The sequence below is a fragment of the Phaseolus vulgaris genome, chromosome 2 (assembly GCF_051622355.1).
Source record: "Phaseolus vulgaris cultivar YP4 chromosome 2, ASM5162235v1, whole genome shotgun sequence".
NCBI classification, from domain to species: domain Eukaryota; kingdom Viridiplantae; phylum Streptophyta; class Magnoliopsida; order Fabales; family Fabaceae; genus Phaseolus; species Phaseolus vulgaris.
The window spans coordinates 27,097,637-27,120,301 of NC_143499.1; the positions used below are offsets into that span (position 1 = coordinate 27,097,637).

The 22,665-nt window shown below is 34.7% G+C and overlaps 1 protein-coding gene and 1 long non-coding RNA gene across 2 annotated transcripts in view; one reads left to right on the top strand and one right to left on the bottom strand.

Moving 5' to 3' along the window:
• Positions 1-22,665, top strand: part of LOC137811156 (putative methyltransferase PMT20) — a 50,835-nt gene that overhangs the window by 12,201 nt on the left and 15,969 nt on the right. The window lies entirely within an intron of this gene.
• LOC137809672 (uncharacterized) lies at positions 5,728-6,599 on the bottom strand. Its single transcript, XR_016519059.1, has 4 exons — positions 6,471-6,599; positions 6,283-6,385; positions 6,113-6,203; positions 5,728-6,029 (listed from the first exon to the last, which is right to left on the bottom strand). It is a non-coding gene; the product is annotated as an uncharacterized LOC137809672 (long non-coding RNA).

Consider the following 22,665-nt stretch of genomic DNA (forward strand, 5'->3'; position numbering starts at 1 on the left):
CGCAACCTTTATGTGCAACAACGTTTGTGGTCGTCGTAGGTGCATCTATTTTCAGGGTGGTTTGGCGGTGGTGTCGTCTTCGACATCCTCCTTTGATGGTGGTTGGGTGGCGGTGTCGTCTTGGACATCCTGTTTTCAAAGGTAATACATTTATTTTTTTCATTTGTTTATTAAGTGAAACCTTGATGTTGTGTGATTTTTGTTGTTGGGTCATTCTTGTTATTTGTCCTGTGGTGACGCTTGTATGAGCCAAAGCTGATTTTTCGCACAGACTGTTAAGATAAATGTATATTTGTATTTGATGTTGGGTTTACTTTGTGGGTCTATATTTCACTATTATTGTAGTATTTGATTTCATAGTAGCATGTTAGGATACACAAAGAAAAGGGATTGGTGGAGCAACTCATTTAGAGTTGTCCAAAAATCGGGACCCATTTTTGTGGAGTATGACTTGATTTTTTGTGGAAAATACTGTTGTTGGAAATATGTGTGTTGGTATATAATTAGTGCAGAGTGTTTGTTTGGAATGTTAGGTTGATGAGGTACCAAAATTTTTAAGGAAATTTTGTAATGTTGACATGGATAAGAAAGTTAAAAAGAGAGTGTTAGTGTTTGTGTTAGTGTTAGTGTTGATGTTGGTTGGAGAGGGACACTAGGTGGGGAGAAAGTGGGTTAAATCAGTTTTTTATATAGGCCACAAAGTAGGATAGTGTCAAGTAACCACAATGTTCATTGAATTTAGAGGGTTGCAGTGTGTGGTGACCCTAATAGGAGTATGTGGTGACCCACATGAGACTTCCTGCACAAACTTAACAGAGGAAGTTTTTCTTGAAATGTGAATTGTGTTCGTGTTGGTTAGGGAGTGACAGGAGGCGGGGAGAAAGTGGATTAAATGAGTTATTTAGAGACTGTGAGAGTAGGACCCTGTGAATTAATCCCAAAATTTAGTAAAGTTAGAGACTGATAGTATGTGGTGACCCTTTAGGGAATATGTGGTGACCCATTTCTTACTTCCTGCACAAACCCAGTGAAACTTGTTATGGAAATATGAAGTGAGTGTTCATGTTTGTTGGGATGGGCATGATGTGGGGAGAAAGTGTGTTAGATCAAGACTTTAGAGGGCACGAGTGTAAGGCAGTGGCAAGTGAGCAGAAATCCAGTCAACTTAGACGGTTACAGTATGTGGTGACCCACATTACAGTTCCTGCACAAACCTAATAGGGGAACTTTTTCTTGAAATGTCAATTGTGTTTGTGTTGGTTAGAGAGGGACACGAGGTGGGGAGAAAGTGGATTAAATGAGTTATTTAGAGGGTTTAGGGTTTAGGATTTAGAGGGTGTGAGAGTAGGACCCTGTGAATTAACCCCAAAATTTAGTAAAGTTAGAGACTGACAGTATGTGGTGACCCACCTCTTACCTCCTGCACAAACCCAGTGAAACTTGTTATGGAAATATGAAGTGAGTGTTCATGTTTGTTGGGATGGGCATGATGTGGGGAAACTTTTTCTGAAAATGGGAAGTGAGTGTTCATGTTGGTTGTAGTGGGGCATGAGCTGGGGACAAAGTAGTTTAATTGAAGTGTTTAGAGGCCATGAGTGTAGAGCACTGTGAAGTGGGCACAAAATTCACTCAACTAAGAATATCATCAAATGGTGACCCTATAGGGAATATGTGGTGACCCACATTACACTTCGTGCACAACCCCAGTGAAATTTTTTCCTGGATATGGGAAGTGAGTGTTCGTGTTGGTGAAGGGTGGGTCATGAGATGGAGAGAAAGTGGGTTAAATGGGTTCTTTAGAACCCATGAGTGTAGGAAAGTGCAAACTAACCACAAAATTCACTCAACTTAGATAGTTGTAGAATGTGGTGACCCTAGAGGGAATATGTGGTGACCCACATTATAGTTCTATGACAGAGGCATGGTAATTTCATCTTAAAATGTTTGGTTTTTTGTGTTATTAGTTAGTGTGGGGTGGGGAATACTGTAAGGTTTTTGTCCTTCATATGTTCCTTGTGTTGACCCAAAGTCAGTTTATTGCAAAAGCACATTTACAGAATACATTAACTATGAATTGTTTGATTTTTTAAAGATTGATGTTCTTTGATTGTTGTTTGGTTTTGAATAACGTATTCAATGTTGCTTTTTTATGTTTTGTAGGATATAATGACAAGTGAAGAAAGTAGTCATGCAAAATCTTTTCTGGATGATAAGGTTTGATTTCAAATATGCTTAATTTTGTTGGGCATACGATGACATCACATTCTTTGTAAAGTGTACACGTTTTTATAAATACAGGTCTTTAGGCCTTATTGCAGGCCTAAATTTTTGGGAAGTTTGAACAAAACCTTAAGTGATGAAGAAAAGTTTATTATTCAGTCAACCCCCTTTGTTTGGCTAATTGTGTTGGATGGGAACCTGAAATTGAGTCGCTGTCTTTTAAGGGAGTTATGTACTAGGTGGGTGGAGAGAAGTCATGGTTTTGTAGTCAGCTCTAGAGTTGTCCCATTTACTTTGTTAGATGTTTGTTTTGGTATAGGTCTTAGAGTTGTGGGAGACAAATTTGACTTACAAAAAACAGAAAACAATTGTAAGAGTAGGAGTTTTTTCAAAAGTAGTCATGTATATGTCAAAATGATTTATGATGAAATTGTTAAACGTCGCAACGAATGTTCCATACATGACTTTTGCAAGCTGTACATCTTGTTAGGAATGTCAGAGTTTTTATTTCCAAGTAGAATGAGTTTAGTTCCTGGTGGGTTGTTTAGGGTTGTGAATGATCTAGGCGAATTGGGTAGGTTTAATTGGGGAGGTTTAGTTTATGACTTTTTGGTTCAGAGTTTGTGTTCAACTTCAATGTGTATGAGGAGGAAAACTAATGCTACATATATCCATGTTCATGGTTGTGTGTACTTGATGCAGGTAATTTAAAATATTTACTTCATATGTGTTTTGACTTCCCATACAAATTTTGGTTACTGGCATTAATTTGACATGAATTGTGTAGATATGGGCTCTTGAACATTTGTTCTCTTACAAGCGGCAAATGCCGAGGATTGGAAATAGATATCCTCGTATCACACATTGGATGGATGTTAGGCTGGGTGACATTGAAATTGCATTTGGACTGCAACAAAATGTGGTGTGTAGAATACATTGAAATTTTTTATTTAATGTACAATACTTAGTTTTTATTTATTTATTTATGTTGGTATTTGTTGTCTGCCTGAACAGGTTATTGTGGACTTATCTACGTCCAAGAGTTGCTAAAAGAATTTGTTGTACAAGCATTTGAGATAGTTCGACGTGGATTTACAAGTGACATGTAAAAAAAAAAGGACTATGGTAAAACGAAGGTTAAAGTAGTTGATATGCTTCGGCAAGCAAAGGAACAACAGGTTGTCATCAACAATTTGGAGAAGGAGTTGAAAGAGTTACAAGAATTTTTAAGTGCACGTGCAAAATCTTATGTGCGTGATAGTCCTTTTGTAGATGATGACGAACATCTGCAGACGTCTTACGTTGATGATAAAGACGAACCCGATGAGCAAGGCATACTTGAAGGGCAAGGCTTACCCGAAGAGCAAGGCCTACCCGATGAGCAAGGCTTACCCGAAGAGCAACATGTACCCGAACAACAAGACGTACTCGAAGACCAAGACGTACCCCAAGAGCAAGACGTACCCGAAGACCAAGATGGGGGAGAAGAAAAAAGTAACATATTCACCCGAGTGAAGCATAGAGCAAGGAAACGTGTGAAGTCGGCTGTGATGAAATCACCATGGACTAGGTATGGAAGGGGAAAAAATGATTTTGTTAGTCATAATTGAAAGGGATCGTACATGACGTGTTTAATACTTAAGTATGTTTATTACGAAGTAGTTGTTAGAAATGATACATGTTTTTTTCATTGGGTGTAATGTGGTTAGAGAATTTAAGACATGTATTTAGCAACTGCGTTGTAATTTTAGTAACTCTAATTTGGTTGGACTTTTTGAAGTTTTATTTAATTTTAATTGTCTTCCATTTATGTGGTTGAAGTGAACATATTTTTTAAATTTGAATGTATGGCAGTGTCAACACACATAAACTAAGTTCATAGAAGCTAAGAAGGACAAGTAACTAAAAAATTCACTTAACACATGTAATAAGCATTGTTCAAACATGTGCTTATAAATTATAAATACAATTTTGTATCCTCAATTATACAATAATAGTCTTCATTGTGCATGTAGCCATGTTTGTAAGATGTGGAAGTTTAAACCATCCTTGAACGTCAGATTCTATCTTCCTCTATCTTATTCAATAACTCCAATTGCTTTGCATCTGAATATATTTTGGATATTGAAATGTGAATTAGAATATTGGATATAAGACATTGTTTTTTAAGTATAGACAATTTTTGAAATTGTACCTAAAGTCGGTGGATCGCGTATTACTGGATGAGAACAACGAACTTCCTCATCAGATGGTGGACATTTGTCAAATTTGAAAACCTATAGGCATGAATCAGATGGTGTACATATGTTAAATTTTAAAACCTATAGCATGAATATTGTAACAAAAGGCACAATTCTTTGTATTATAATTATAATGAAAGCCACATACCTTAACAATGTTGTTTACAGTTATATTAAGATAGAAAGCCATTTTAGCTTGTACGAAATTTTTTGGATTGAGCGAAAACAGGGCAGTGCTGAAGGGGTCCATTTTAGCTTGCACGAAAATAATTTGGATTGATCGAAAATAGGGCAGTGCTGAAGGGGTCCATTTTAGCTTGCACGAAATTTTTTGGATTGAGCGAAAACGGGGCAGTTCTAAAGGGGTCCATTTTAGCTTGCGCGAAAATAATTTGGATTGAGCGAAAATAGGACAGTGGTGAAGGGGATCATTTTAGCTTGCACGAAATTTTTTGGATTGAGCGAAAATAGTCCAGTGCTGAAGGGGTCCATATTAGCTTACACAAAATATTTTGGATTGAGCGAAAATAGGCCAGTGCTGAAGGGGTCCATTTTAGCTTGCACGAAAATAATTTAGATTGATCTAAAATAGGGCAGTGCTAAAGGGGTCCATTTTAGCTTGCACGAAAATTTTTGGTTTGAGCAAAAATAGTCCAGTGCTAAAGGAGTCCATTTTAGCTTGCGCGAAAATAATTTGGATTGAGCGAAAATAGGACAGTGCTAAAGGGGTCCATTTTAGCTTGCACGAAATTTTTTGGATTGAGCGAAAATAGTCCAGTGCTGAAGGGGTCCATTTTAGCTTACACGAAATTTTTTGGATTGAGCGAAAATAGGCCAGTGCTGAAGGGGGGTCCATTTGAGCTTGCACGAAATTTTTTGGATTGGAATGTTGATTAGGCATAGTATCATGAAATTTTGTCTTCCTCGCTTTGATCGTAGTTGTTTATGTTTTACCCAAAGACTTGGTAAAAAAGTTGCCAAATTTTGAACTTTAACTTATTATTGTTAACTTTCAACTTATTTTAGTGTAGCAAAATGGACAAATGTAAATATTTATAACTTTTTTTTGACTGAGTCCAACGAACTAAGAACGAAGTCATATTTAACCACGAACGACCGTTAAATTAACCTTCCACTGTATGTGGCACCTGCTAATGGATCCTTTGGGTTTGAATACGAATAAAATCATTTCTGGAAAAACTTGTCATCATAATTACAAATGATGAAACTAATTTTAAGTGTAATTAGAAGGTTTTTTGCATCATATGGTACAACAATATTCGTCTTCAATTCTTAGCATTAAAAAGTTCGCACATTGTTCAACTCAATGGAAGTGTATGTAATCCATTATGTTTCTACAATTATGAATGCTCCTAGGATACACTAAAACATGTAATGAATAGCTACACAATTGCAGAACATGCAGATTCACATGCAACACACTCTCAACCACCATCATTCTGAAGTTCCACGAAAGTTGAACTCCCTCAACAAATTTTCTCGTTCTGCATTACGTGCATCAAGGACCCAATTACAAACCATTTCCTCATGGAATGCTTGAAGCTCGTCCTGAAATTAATTTTGAAAATCAATTTCAGTGTATAATAAAACTTATAACTTGTACTCTACTAGTGAAGGGAACAAATACGTACGCTGTTGTATTCAGGCATCGTCTTCCCGCCATAGTCAACCATACCATTCCACAACTCAATATATTTCAAAACCAATACTCCACAATCATAACTACATACAGGAAAGCACATAAAAATATTTACATATGAATATGCATAAAAATAACAAAAGTTTTCATTTAAATACTAACCCGTTTGGCTGTATAGGAAGTTTTTGTTTGAGTACTTTGATGGGGGACTATTCACTCCACCGAACTTGTCAAGAATTTTGTACACATGGTCAACTTGCACAGCCTGCACCGTACAATACAAGAAATCAGAAATCAAATACCAAATTCATTGCTTCATTCTTTACTAAACATCATCTTTTACTCTTTACCATGGCTTTATCAATTTTGTTGCGTTTTCCCCTTCTATGGCCGAGAGGGTCCAAGACATGCAATTCCCTACTATGAAAATTAAACGCGTAGATCCACCAATGATCATTGTGCACCGTTGGGATGAATACCTAAAAGTGAATAATATAACTTAATTAAACACATAAAAAATTATGTCCCAAAATCATTATAGAAAATTATATAATACAAACTTACAAAATCGCAATATGATAGTGATTCAAATGGAATCAAATCTTTTGCAAACGAACAATAATCCTTCGTGTCCCACTCTTTCTTTTCTAAAGTTGTTTTCATTTCTTCAATAACACGATCCTTTATGCAACAAAAAATGTAGTGCTATTAATAGAAAGTATACATATGAAAACAAAAACTTAAATTCCACAATCCACTCACAGCAAAAAAAGGGTTAAAGGAAAAACGTTGGACCCTTCCATTCTTTTGAAGTTGATCAACCATGAACAAACCCGTTGCAAAGAACATCACCTAAAAACAGATTCCCACGAATTAAGTTTTCATTGGGTGTGTACAAGAAGTCTAATGCGGGTCACCACATGTTCCTACTTGGGTCACCACATACTGCAATCCTCTAAGTTGAGTAAATTTCTTATCACTGGACACTGCCCTACACTCATGGACTCTCAAAACCTGATATAACACACTTTCTGCCCACATCATGCCCAACTCAACCAACACTAACACGCTCTTCACATTTACGTAATAAGTTTGCACAGGGACTGTGCAGGAACTATAATGTGGTCACCGCATATTTCTACTAAGGTCACCACATACAACAATGCCCTAAGTTGAGTGAATTTGTGATCACTGGACACCGTCTTACACTCATGGACTCTAAAATCTGATCTAACGCATTTTCTGCCGACATCATGCCCACCAAAACCAACACCAACACGCACTTCACATTTATCTGATGGAAAATTGGTAACTCAATAATCTGATTTTGTTAAGTTAATTATATAGAAAATTTTCATATAGATACTATTCTTTATATGGCATCAATTGTATCAGGTATCTCTCGTATATCTACTTTTTTGTTGTTGTGTAATATCAAGTGAATTCATGTGAAAAAATGGAAGTTTTGAATTCTATAGAAAGCTTATGATCTGCTGGGTAGTATTACATTAGTACTCTGATAATTTCAAATTCAATGTCGTGTATTATAAAGATTTTTATTAATAACAGCAGAAGCAGCAACATAAAAACCATAAACAGATGAGAAGAAAATGGGAAGAGCAGAACAATTTTTCTTTTTTCCGCAATAATATCGTATACATAGCCACATGTTTCATTCATATCAAAGTGAAATTATTATCGTTGTCTAATTACAATACAGAGTCTCAAGACGTTCATTCTCCACTTACGTTGTATGTTATTTTGGGTGTATAAGTTGATATTTGCATTTTCTTTAATCAATTGAAGAATGAAAACCTCATTTCTGAATTTTCTTCTGTGTCTCGTATGACTCGCAAATTTCATTTTTCATGTTACGGGAAACATCAGGTTCAGGTAATATATCTTATTCTTAACAAAAGAAATGCATCAATAAATCAGTTTCATTATCATTTCTGATAAATATAATTTTCTTATTAAATTGCCTTTCAGTTATCTTATTAAAATTTCTATTTGATGCACTTATGAGGATTTATTGCTATTAAAATTGCCTAAGTTGGGGAGAGTGATAAGTGTCTAATTTCAGTAATATTTCATATTAAAATATAGGCACTTATGAGGATTTATTGCTAATTTACATATAAAATAATCCCTAATTTATGAATTTATACCTTTTACATTTTTTATGATCTTTATTTGAATAAGAGTATTTTATTCCCAAATTTGGTGTTAAAAATCTGCAAGACACTTATCAGCAACCCAAGGAAGAAATAGTTTTGGGAACCAGTCATAAATAAAATCAATGCTAGACTTAGTATCTGGAAGGGAAGATTTTTATCTATGGTAGGAAGAGTATGCTTACTTAAATCGGTGTTTACCGTTATTCCTCTCTTCTACTTGTCCTTCTTTAAAGCGCCGATATCGGTTTGTAACAGAATAATCAGTATACAGAGGAAGTTCCTTTGGGCTTGGGATAAAGATAACAGGTCTACATCATGGGTAAGATGGGAGAATGTTTGCAAACCCCTTGAGGAAGGAGGTTTTGGATTAAAGATGTCAGAAACTTTAATAATGCTCTGCTGGCAAAATGGAAATGGCGACTGATGAATGATGAAAAAGGGAAGTGGAAAGACATTCTTGTTTTCTAAGTATGGTTCGGAAATAGGAAGAAGTCAAACTCGCTTGAAATGGCAGTCTTGGTGGTGGAGAGATCTTTCTAAAGCTTGTGGGGAGGGTGAAGATGATGACTGGTTCCAAAAGACTATTGTGTGGAAAGTTGGTGATGGAGGCAATGTAAGATTCTGGGAAGACGCGTGGGTTAATAACAATAATCTTAAGTCTTTGTACCCTAGAATTTATTCTCTTTCTATGGATCAAAGAATGAAGGCGGGAGAGGTAGGTACATGGGAGGGTTATGGATGTCAATGGCGGTTAAATTGGAGGAGGGCTAGGTTTAAATGGGAATCCGCTTTGGAGGAAGAGTTGCTTATGCACATTAATAGAAGCGTTATGAACAAGGAATCCAAGAATTCTATTATATGGGGAGGGGATACCACAGGGAACTTCTCTGTGAAGTCAGCTTACGCATGTTTGGCTAACCAAAACAATGAAACACAGGATGGTGTTTTCTGTTCTCTTTGGCAGGCTAGAGCAATGCCTAAAGCCCTTATAAATGCATGGAGAATCTTACTCGATAGAATCCCTGTTGAAGATGGATGAAGCTCATCTCTACCTAGTCTTAGTGTGTTTGATGTAGATGTTAGCTAGGTTGCATTATAGGTTGCTATATGTCTTAGATGATCTCATTCTTTAGGGTTGTGTGTATTCAAGGTTGCCTTTTGCTGCATGACCCATCCTAGATGCCAAATCAAGGCAGTAAGATCAAGCTCATGATGTGGTTAAACGGTTTTGGAAAAGCCTTTTAAAGTTTTCTTAAATGGTTTGATTCAGTACAAAAATAAATCTGTTTTATTGAGAAGCAATCGGTTTATTTCTTCTCTGTTAAAGGCTTTTCGAAATTCTGTTAGGGCACCAAAGGTACAACTCAGTCTGTTATTTCAGTTAAGCTGAGCTGGCAGCCTTATTATCTTTCAACCTGTTGTTTTTCAGAATCAATCTGTTGTTTTGCTAACTGCTCTGTAACTGTTTTTTTAAAAGTGGTTAGAAACTGTTCTCTATAAAATAAAATGCCCCTCTCACGTAGAGTGATGCTGAACAATCACAGTTTTAACAGAGATACAACATTTTGTGTGTGAAAAAGTGAATTGAAAAGGTTTTGCAAAGGTTTTTCAAAAGTGAAATACATGTGAGCTTGTTCTTGAAGAACCTTGTGCTGGATGAAGGTGCTGGTACTGTCTTGGAGCAAATAGAACAACTGGTTTATGTTCTTGCAATATTGTTTCAGGTATAATCTTTTCCTTATTCCTTCTTGTATTGGTTTTGAGCGTTAGTCACTCTAGATAGGGTTTCTTGGAGTGCAAGGTATGCTGGAATAGTGTTTTTCAGTCTTGATAGTTGAGGTTCTTGAAGGGTTCAAGAACTGCTGTGTGTTTGTAATTGATTGTATCAGTTTTTAGTGGATTACACCTTGGAGTGAGGTGAACTGGACGTAGCTCTTGATGAGTGAACCAGTATAAAAATTCTTGTGTGATTCTTTTCTCATCCCTGCTCTTAATTCTGTAATTTCACATAATCTGTCAAGAAAAGAATCTGTTATATTGAAACTAAATCTGTTAATTTTGGACTTGGTTAGATCTGCTGTTCTAACTTGTTAATCAATCCTCTAATCATAAATCAAGCTGCTGTGTGAATCTGTAATAGAATAAGAAGGGTGAACTGGTTTCTTTAACTAAACTGTGACATTTGGTTCATTATTCTAGATGGCTTATGTTAAGTAAAAATTGATTAATTCTGTGCTTTAAACTACAACTTTATAATCTGAGAAAGTTAATCAATTTGGTTCTGGTATTGCTGCTGATTGATTTAAACTGTGCTGATCTTGTTTTGATTGTGCTAGATTCATCTGTAAAAACAATCTGTTCCGTTTAATATCAATATGTTCTTTTCACCTCTGTTACATAGTAAATTAGATTGTTTTGCGAAAATTTGATAAGCTCCATTCACCCCTCCCCTCTTGATCTTAGACACTGCTTAACTCTAACAATCCCAACTTCTGTTAACCCTCTTAGGAGAGGGGTGGCAGTAAACTCTTTAATTTGTGTGCTTTGTAGAGAATCAGAAGAAACTTCTCAACACTTGTTCTGAGAGTGTTCTTTTGCACAACGAGTTTGGTCATTATGCTTCAGGTGGATAGGTGTTTTGTTTGTTCAACATAAGGATTTAAGGTGTAACTTTGAGAACTTTTATCTAGTTCATATGTCCATTAGGCAGAACCAAGTGTGGAAAGGTATGTGGGTGGCAATAGTTCGATGTATCTGGGAGAAGAGGAATAGTGTTATCTTTAAGCAAGGGGTACCTGACGCTGAAGAGATTTTCCAAATGGCTCAATGTTGATTTTTCTCGGGAAGTGTACCGAATCAACTGTAATATAGTACTCTTTAAAGTACGAATGTCGAACCCACAGGGAACAATTCTAATTAAGATATTCTGTTATAAAACTCATTAAGTATAGAAAATAATTTTGAGAACTTGTTCATTACCAAATTAAAGATTTCACAAGTAACTAAGAGATTTAGGGTTTGATTCAACCAAATACAAAACTAACTTATCAATTATAGAGAAAGATACTTGGGATTGAATTGCGTCTATCTCAATCATTTGTATTTTGAATAATACAATATATAATAATCAAAACTACTTATTCTTGATGCTTAATTTAAAGTCATTCATCTTGACTCCTCACAGATGAAATTCATAAGATAATTTCTCAAACACTGATTCCTCATATATTTAACAAATTATCCAGCTTTAGGAACAGAATTATAATGCAATCAATAACCTGAAATCTATTCCTAGCATTACAAGTTATCAAGTATTTTCGTCTATTTCAGATCCTTAAAGGTACTTTCCAATTAAATTTAAGGATCAAAATCAAGACTCCATTGATCAGATAGAATCCAACAATAAGCATGAAACGAAAATACCAAGAACGAGTAGAAAAGAGAATATTATATATATATATATATACATATCACCAATAATACATTTGATCAAAGTAGATTATATTCAATCCCAAGTTAGAAAGCACTTAGCCACTCATGACAACTCCTCCAATCTTCATTCTTGATCTGGATTGCATAAGCAGGGCTGATCTGAGCACTTTCTTCTCCTAAGAACAGAGGTCTCTTCTTCTTCTCTCACTAATCTCTCTCTATAAAAATCCAATCTTTTTCCACCGCCTTTGTTTTCACTTTGTTCCGAAATTTATATATTGAACTCTAGCTCAAGCGAGCTAATTTAGCTTAAGCTAGATCTTTCGGTGCATTTTTAGCTTGAGCTAGCAATTCTAGCCTGGGCTAGATTAGTACTGCACCTTTAATCAACTCTAGACATTTTTAGCTTGAGCTAGCAATTCTAGCCTGGGCTAGATTAGTACTGCACCTTTAATCAACTCTGGACAGATTTAGCTTGAGCTAAATCCTCTTGTGATCCAATGAAGTTTTTGCTTTCTTTCAATGTTTCATATTCATCTACAATTTACACAAAAATTGAGATTAAATTTCTTCATTTGTTTCTTGGTTCAAAATGTATAATCAGATTCAATAATTCTCATATTAGGGTAATTTTCTTACATTAAGCAACAATTAAGTTCCAAAGTGTTCAATTTTCTCAATCATAAAAACTACACATTGGCACTTATCACTCAACTCCATACTTGGTTTTGGTTGAAACACAGGATGTGCTCCTTTTCGTATGTTTTTTAGGATTGGCATCTGAACCCAAGCCAATGCCTTCAAAGTGTACTATGAAAAGGAAGGTCTCTAGTGATGCTAGAGTCGAAGCCAAGGAGTTTCTGAAGGAATGATTGAAGGTCATAATGGAGGAGCAAAGTACTATGTAGTGGTGTGGTTGTGTATCTGTTGCATAAATAAAACAGAGCAGGAGCATAGTACTTGGAGCAGTTAACGTGAATACTGATATTCACACAGCTTGTGTCTATATCCAATTTTGAAGCAGAACGATTGTACAGTGAAGCAGATGAAATCAAGGGAGGAAGTGGTGAGGAAATCGGAGGAAGTGCTGAAAGGAGAATGAAGTAGGAGCTGGGGTATGGGGTAGCACTTTAGAAGTTTTCTTGATGTATTGTGAGTATAAATGCTAGAATAGAGTGGGATGGAGTATTCCCTTATGAAGGAAGCTTATACCAAAGATGAGAGTTTACGTAAATGAAGTACCAAGGGTCTCTCCTCTTGAATCTTTCAAATGCACGAGTCACGACTATGCTCAATCTTCGACCATGGGGTAACAGTTTTCTATTGAGGGGCTGTTGTGATGTGTTACCATCTATGCTGGAGCAAGGTGGACCTATACTATATTGTAGATTTTTGCAAGCAGCTAAAGTGATTGGTTCTTTGGAAGGAGCATACCTGCTGATGTCCAAGTAAGAAGGTAAAACTGAAATGCAGGTAAGAGAGTGAATAACATATATCTGTTGAATATCATGGAAACTAACTCTTCAAATGAGTGTTTGCTGTCTAGAAATGATGAGTCTTGGCTGTGGCACAGGAGGTTAGCTCACATACACACTAATCACTTAAATAAACTGAAATCTAAAGACTTAGTTTCTGGTTTGCCTAACATTAAGTTTCAGGATAACAGGCTCTGTGATGCTTGTGTGAAAGGTAAACAAATCAGATCCTCTTTCAATTTAAAAGATATTGTTTCTACCAAAAAATCCATTGGATGTGTTACATATTGACTTATTTGGACCATCTAGAGTTGCTAGCTTGGCTGGAAATTTGTATGCTTTAGTTGTTGTGGATGATTACTCTAGATTTACATGGACTTTATTTCTTGCACATAAAAATGATGCTTACCATGCCTTTAAAAAATTAGCTAAGGTTCTGCAGAATGAAAATGGTTGCTGCATTAAATCAATTCGAAGTGATCATGGGGGGGAGTTTTAGAATGCTAGATTTGAGAGGTTCTGTGAGAAGCATGGGATATCACACACCTTTTCAGCCCCTAGGACATCCCAACAAAATGGTGTAGTTGAAAGGAAAAACAGATCATTAGAGGAACTAGCTAGAACCATGTTAAATGAATATAAGCTCCCTAAGTATTTTTGGGCAGATGCAGTCTATACTGCAGCTTATGTGTTAAATAGAACCTTAATAAGACCTATTCTTAAGAAAACCCCATATGAATTGTATAAGGGCAGAAAACCTAGTGTGAGCCACCTTAGAGTATTTGGGTGTAAATGCTTTGTATTGAATAAAGGCAAAGAAAATCTTGGTAAGTTTGATGCTAAACCTGATGAAGGTGTGCACATTGGTTATGCTTTGAATGGTCATGCATATAGAGTCTTCAATAAAAGGTTGCTTATAGTAGAAGAATCAATGCATGTTGTTTTTGATGAAACTGATCATAGCATATCTAAAACTGCTGCTGATGACCTTGACAGTAATGAATTTAAATCTGTTTTAAATCAAAATGAATCGATTCATTTTGATACTGCTGATACACATGCTATGCAAGAATCTACTGTGCCTGTAGGTTTTCCAAAAGAATGGAAAACCCCTAGAGACCTAACCCTTGATAATGTCATTGGGAACATTGAGAAAGGAGTATCAACTAGGAAATCCTTGAACAACTTCTGTGAAGCAATGGCCTTTGTATCTCAAGTGGAACCCAAGAATCTGAATGAAGCTCTCAAGGACAGCAACTGGATTTTAGCCATGCAAGAGGAACTGAATCAATTTGCTCTTAATGAGGTCTGGACTCTTGTTCCTAGAATACCTGAGATGAATATAATTGGAACAAAATGGGTATTCAGAAACAAAATGGATGAGCATGGAGTGATTACTAGAAACAAGGCTAGGCTAGTAGCTAAATGGTACAATCAAGAAGAAGGGATAGACTATGATGAGACATATGCACCAGTGGCTCGGCTAGAAGCTGTTAGATTGCTGCTTGCCTTCTCCTGCATCAAAGGGTTCAAGCTATTCCAAATGGATGTGAAAATTGCCTTCTTGAATGGTTATATAAATGAAGAGGTATTTGTTTCACAACCACCAGGTTTTGAAGACCATCTGCATCCAGGACATGTGTTCAAACTAAGGAAAGCTCTCTATGGGCTTAAGCAAGCTCCTAGGCAATGGTACGAGAAGTTAAGTGATTTCCTTATCTCACAAGGCTATGACAGCGGCACATCATATAAGACCTTATTCATCAAGAAGAAAGAGGATGACACTATTCTAGTACAGGTTTATGTAGATGATATCATATTCAGGTCAAACAATGAGGAATTGTGTGAAACCTTTGTGGAAATCATGAAGAGTGAATTTGAAATGTCAATGATGGGTGAGTTGAACTATTTTCTAGGCTTGCAGGTCAAACAACTCAAGGATGGCATTTTCTTGAGTCAAGCTAGGTATTGCAAAGATCTGCCGAGGAAATTTGAAATGGACAAGTGTAAACCAATCAGCACACCCTTCTCAACAAGCTGTCACTTGGATCATGATGAAGCTGGAATTGCTGTTGATGAAACCAAATACAGAGGACTCATAGGATCACTGTTGTATCTCACTGCCAGCAGGCCTGACATTAAGTTTGCAGTGTGCATGTGTGCTCTGTTTCAATCTGCTCCTAAAGAATCACACTACAATGCTGCCAAAAGAATTTTGAAGTATTTGCAAGGAACTAAGGAAGTTGGCTTGTGGTATCCAGGTGACATCTCATTAAGCTTAACTGGATACTCTGATTCAGATTTTGCAGGTTACAAAATTGATAGGAAGAGCACAAGTGGAACCTGCCACTTGCTTGGATCAAGCTTGATCTCATGGCAATGCAAAAAGCAGGCTTGTATAGCTCTCTCCACGGCTGAAGCAGAATAAATTGCAGCAGGGAGTTGCTATGCTCAAACCATATGGCTAAGACAGCAATTGAATGATTTTGGTATCTTACTTAACCATATACCTTTGCTGTGTGATAATACAAGTGCAATCAACTTAACCAAAAATCCTGTCATGCATTCTAGAACCAAACACATTGAAATTAGGCATCATTTCCTAAGGGAACACATTTCAAATGGAACATGTGAAATTAAGTTCATTGGTACAGATTTACAGCTTGCTGATTTGTTCACAAAACCATTGGCTAAGGATAGGTTTAATTTTCTGCTTAATGAATTGGGCGTTATAAATGTCAATTGTGCCTAGCAGTGAAAAATTAAATCTGTTTATTCGCAATTAAATGTGTTTATTTTTTGTACTGATATGCTTTGATGACTAGGAAAGAGAAATTTTGATCTTTGACTGCTTGACTGACTTAGTGGGCATTAACCTCTGTACCTTTGACGGTTTTGGTCAAGGTTATGTAACCGATTTGATGGTTTGGGTGCTGAATAAAGGTATGAGATGTGTGCATCGTGACCCTAAATATTTGCTGCATATTTTCAAAGATTCTCTGCACAAATTCAGAGCATAAAATCTTCATGCATATCCACTCATAACTGCCATATCAACCTATTCATTTCTATATAAATCTGTGTGAATATCTGCTACCCACATTGGCTACCCATTTTCTGTTCTCACCATTTGAAACAAGAGAAAAATTCTGGTTCAACCATGGCTTCTTCTTCCAAGAAACAGAAAAATAAGGGCAAGCAAACCACCTTTCAAGGTGTGCTAGAAGGTTGGTTCGCTGGAAATGAAGAAGCAATCAATGCCTACATCCACGAGACAAGCAGAAAGCAGATTAATATACCCAAGGTGCTGGATTTCAACTGGCTGAAATCTGAAAAACTGGCAGAAACAAGGGCTGTGTTGAAGCACCAGAAACTGAAAAAGCTGCTGGAATTAACGGGTAATGTATATCCTGACTTGGTTAAGGTGTTTTACACTAACCTAACATTGGATGGAAAGAACATTGTCTCTTATGTGAAAGGGATCAAGATGAAAATCACTAGTGAGGTGTGGAATTCTGTGGCTGGAATCAAGTATGGTGGATTGAAAGTAGGAAAAGGAAACACCAGTGGAATTCAAGAATTCAACAAGCTGAAATATTATAAAAGTTGTATGAGGAATCCTACAGAGAGTATAAGCAGGTTCCATGCAGGCCATTTGAACCTCACTCCACGTCTTGTTGCCTACATCATAGCATGGCAACTTATCCCAAGAGGTACAAATCATGCTGTGTTACATGAAGAGGACTTAATCCTTCTATATTGCATCATGAACCAGATTAAGGTAAATTGGGTTTTCATTATCAATGAACACATGCTGAAATCCAAAAGGTTGGCTGATTACCGCTTTCCCTATGCTATACTCGTTTCCAAATTGATTGATTACTTTGGTATTGATGTTACAAATGAGAGAAACGACCCTATCAAGGCTGTAAGTGAGATTGACAATTCAACTCTCACCAAGATGGGATTTCACAAAGTCGAGGACAATTGGGTGGTTCTCAAAAGCAAGAACCCTCAAGCAGAACATGAAGCATTAAACCTCAACAATGAGGATGAGGATGAAGCTGTTCCCATGGAGGATGACTCACCTGCTACCCAATCTGTGCATGAGGAAGTTGCTGCAAATGCCATAGTAGCCTATCAAACTCCAGAATACCGAGGAGAACCAATGACCATGTTTGAAAGGCAAGTGTTGTATCGCCTTGATGTAATGTCTGCAGAACAAAGGGCATACTTTGAGACTACTCAAGCAAGGTTTCAACACCTTGATGATCAGATTGAAGGGGTTCAGGCACAACTTGCAGAGCTTTACTACAAAGATTAGAAGTACTTTCATGCTTTCTTTATCAGTTTTAAAACTCTGTAATAATGAACAATTTGTCTTTATCTTTTGGACTATTATGGTTATGCTTCTGGTTTTTTCCCTATGATTACATGCTGTTTGATGAATCCAAAGGGGGAGAAAAATAGCTCACCATGCTAGGTGAAGCTAGCTGAAACAGGGAGTTAATTCTGCACCTTAAAACCATTTCACATGCTATGCAATGTTTCTGTTTTATTTCTGGTTTAGTATTTGGTGCAGTGCAGGTTCTTAAAGCAACAAGAGCTATGGGGATTTGTCTCCATCAAACAGGGGGAGATTGTTGAAGATGGTTGCTGCCCCTTCAAGACATGTGTTTGATGAAGACTTCTATGTACATTTCATGTGTATTTTGCTTTGCTTTAAGTATGTCTTAGGTAGGGTTTAGAGGTTGTTTAAGAGTGGGCTTTTTGCTGAGTAACTCACCTCCTACCCTGGCCATGTGATAAGAACAAACATAAGATTTCTTAAACTATTTTTCACATGTTTTACAAAAAACACGTTTACTGCATAAAAATAAATCTGTTCTTTTCTAAATAAACAGATTCTTTTTTAAACTGATGCCTTGGCTAAGTCTTGTGAAAATTAGATTTTGTGCATCATGTATTTTGACTAAGTCTTCTACCTTTCAAAACGACTGTGTTTTTAAATAGTTAAGCTTTTCTGTTTTCGTTTTGAAAAATAAATCTGTTCATCTGTAAATGAATAGATTCTTTTTTGTCTCTGGTGCCATGTCCAGCTTAAACGTTTTTCAGTTTTTATCTCTGCACCAGAATGGTTGACTAAGTCTCCTCACTTAACAAATTCTCTAACTGCTTTTTGAAAATAAATTTGTTCATTTTATTTTCAATCTATTCATTTTATAACAGCTTTAACTGTTTTTCAAAAATCTGTTATAAGTTGGTTTTCTATAAAATGAAAACTGTTTTCTGAGTTTAAACATCGTTCACACATTTGAGAAAACAAGTTTTACAACAGAGAATTAAGAGTTTACAAAGAATTAGCATTTGTTCTTCAAAGATTTCAAAAATCACAAAGTGCTTGTTCTTGTTTAGTTCCAAAAGCTTGGTGAGAGGTGCTGCTACTGTTCTAGCAATCTGGTCTACTGGTTTAAGGCAGATTTTTGCATCCTCAATCAGGTGTAGTCGTTTCACATTTCTTTTCTTGTAATAGTTTGGTTGTACACTCTTCTTGATAGGGTTTCTTGAAGAGTGTGTGTGTGTGCTGAAATAGGTTTTTTCAGCGAGTGTACCTAAGTTCTTGTAGGTTTCAAGAACAGTGGGATTTGTGTTGTTTGAATTGTGATTTAGTGAATTTCACCTTGGTTTAGGTGAAGACTGGATGTAGCTCAGTTGAGTGAACCAATATAATTGCCTTGTGTTCATTCTCTTTCAATCTCTGCACTTAAGTTTCTGCATAATTGTTAAAACAGCAAAGAAATAAATCTGTTAAATCAAAAATAAATCTGTTCTTTCTGGGCTCGGTTCATATTGTTCTTAATTTCTGGAAAACTGTTTGATTTCAAGAAGAACACTCATAATTTGTTAACAGCCACTAGAACAGGTTGATTATAATAGATAACTCGATTCATTGTCAAGCCATTAATTGAACCTAAATCTTTTTGCTTGAAATTGGAGCTTGCTGTTTTTTGTGATTCACTGTTTTCAATCTGATATCAGTGTGTGTGCATCTGGAAGATCTATCTGCATAATCTTGTGATTAACCTTGCTGTATAAACGTTTTGCAAACACACAAACAGTGCCAAAATAAATCTGTTCATTGCCACATAAATCGATTTATTTTTCTGTAAACTGTGTTAAACACTGTTTCTGCGAGAAGTTTTTAAAAGGTCAATTCATCCCCCTCTTGAACTTTGACACTATTAAACCCAACAATTGGTATCAAGAGCTAGGACTTGTATTTTAATCAAGTTTGTTTGTAATAATGTCTGAGTTTAATGTCTGAGTTTACTGCAAAATTTAAAGGCACTTCTGTAGCTATTTTGGCAACCCTTTTCATAGTGTTGTTTTATTTTTTATGGTTTGGTTGCCTTGATCTATAAATGGTTATAGCTACATGTGGTGAATGATTCTTGTATAAGGATTGGGACATCCCTGAAATGTCCCCTTTAATTTAATTCTATTCTTTGTTGATAAAAAAAATTTATCTATAGATAAATAAATTTTAAAGGAGACATTTGAAGATAACTAGGAAAATACTTTGGGTTATGGTTAGGTTGTTTAAATTTCTTGAGTGATAATATATTATTTGAGCATTATCTAAAGAAATACATTATTAATAGAGGAGAGAATTAAGATTGACTCTTCATCACTCAAATGTTACACCCTCACTTAGCCAAATAGTTTATTTAAAAAAAACTCTAAAATGAAAGAATAATGTAACATTGCATTGAATCTTTAAAAATATGCAAAAAAAAACCTAGCATAAACACCTAAAATACTTATAAGAAATTAGACTAATTATGATAATTTTTTTTTCATCTGATACTCACGTATGAAATCACAAGGAAAACAAATAAAGTTAGCCAAAAAAAAGAATCTCCTAGCATTATTTATTTGAGAAATAGATGAAAAATAATTTTAAATAACTAAAATTAAAATTTACAATTTATAATTTTAGACATAATTTATAATGTCTAAAATAATTGGATTTTAGAATCTAAATAATTGGTAGTTAAAACATTGATAGCTAATTATATACAAATTTAGAAACTATTTATCAATAATTGAAATTAATTTAGAAACCAATAATTTTTTTAGTCTCTAGAATGGTCTCTAGTTTAGTCAATATAGTAACTAATTATTTTTTCTCTCTAAAATTGGTTTCTATTTATATTTATATTTTCTTGTAGTAAATTTTCTATTTATATTTTTTATATATATTTTTTTTAAAATGAATAACTCTTAATAAAAAAAATATTATATATACTTAAATAATAGTTGAATTTTTAGAAAATAATTTTTTATTATATATAGTTAAAAAATTAAATACACTAAAATTATTTTGAATTCTTATTAAAATTAATTATGTGATACTTCAATAATATAAAATAATATAAGTTAATTATTTAAAAGAAATTATTTAATTCATAATAAAAATTAAGCGGGTAAAAAAATAAATTTGAAATGCTAAAATTAAATCAGAAATTTTAATCGAGAACTAATGGAGAACGTTAACCGAAATAGAAAAATAGTTACTATTGTTGATATGGACACTGAAACAAAAACTGCTTTTTTCGTCGACCAATTTGGGACGCAAACGACTAAAAATGGAGAAAAAAAAGTCGGATTTGTGTCGGTCATGGAGTTGCCGAGAAAAGTGTGAAAGCAAAGTCCATTTTGCTTCGGCCATGAAAGCGACACAAATTGCATGGACCAAGCTGATGTGGAACATACAAACAAACCGATGTTAAGAGGGACGGAATTTCACCGGCCAGACGAACACAAATGATTCATAAATCCTATTATGCATTGGTCTGGCTGATGCAAAAGAAATAAATAAAAAAATGTAAAATCAGATATTATGTCGGCTTAGCTGACGCAAACTATGTTAAAAAAAAATCTTGCGTGAGTCTGGTGAAAAAAAATGGAAAATAGAAAAAAAAAATAATAATGATTTCCCCGCATTTCCTTTCCTCGCAAAGAATAAAATAAACCAATCATTCAAATAAAATCATAGACAGAATGAAATAAAACATTTATCATTCAGATAAAATCATAAACAACATAAACATAAAATCATAAATCAGATAAAATAAATCATTCACTATTAATATAAAATCATAAACAGTATAAAATAAACCATTCACCATTTAAATAAAATGAAAAACAACATAAACATCAAAACAAAAAATGAATCAAATCTAAAAAAAAATAATTTAAAATTACCTTTAACCATTTAAGTGGGAGAGCAAATGGAAGTTGGAGCTGAAGGTGGGAGTCCACATGTTGCAGCGACGCAGCGACGGTGGAGGACTTGAAATGAAGAAAAAAAACTTAATAATAAATTATAAAAAAACAAAGAGTAGAATGCAAAGAAGACCATCGACGGGACTACGATGTAGTAGGTAGGCTTGGGATTTCGAAAGTGAAGTGAGAGATGAGAGAAATTTATGTTTAAGCTTTTAATTTGGAGTAGAGTAGTACACGAGAGCGAAATTTTGCTATATATTCAAAATTTTGCGTTGATCTGACCGATGCGAAAGTGGAAACTTACTTCATGTCAGCCGTGATCGATGCAAAAGGAAACAAACTATCAATTTACGTCGGTTAGGCTGATTCAAATCTATGATTTTGTGATTAAATTTTTAACTTTCATTACAAATATAATTAATAAATATTACACATAAATTTATATTTTTATAAATTTTTTCCAAATAAATAAATCAACTAAATTTAATGGATATTTAATTCACCATTTTCATAATATTGTGAGCAATTAATTAAATCTTAATAAATGAAAATAGAATTTTAAACAAAATAATTTAATTCTTATAAAAAAAATTAAAATTAAAGGATTGGAAAGATATTCAATGTTATAACAACATTGAATGTTAAATTTGTTATTGTTGAGAGAGAAATTGATTCTTCTTCATTTATTGTTCTTCGAAAAGAAAACTTGATTGAGAGTACAATATAGAAATGCTTTGGAAAAATATATGAAATTGTTTATAAGTGCTCATTGATTGAATTCACACCCATGGTAAATATTAATTACCTAAGATCAAAACATATCGAGTTTTATTTCTTCTTGAAATTTGAAAAAAATATGCTTAGATCAAATTCTCTATAATCACATATTTAAGAACTAAGCCCAGTAAAATCATTACAATAAAAGAAACAAAATCTATAAATTTGTAAATTTGTTATTCACTGCATTGGAGAACTGTATTAACTCACTTATTTCTTTTATTACTATTACTTTATTAACATTAAAAAATTCATTTATAACATGCTATGTCCTAAATGGTTGGTTTTAGAACACACCCGTGTCCTCGATTAGTCACATGTTCCTCCATAAGAAAATTAAAAGGAGGTCCAATAATTAAAGAATAAATTTGTTATATATTCAATTTGCACTT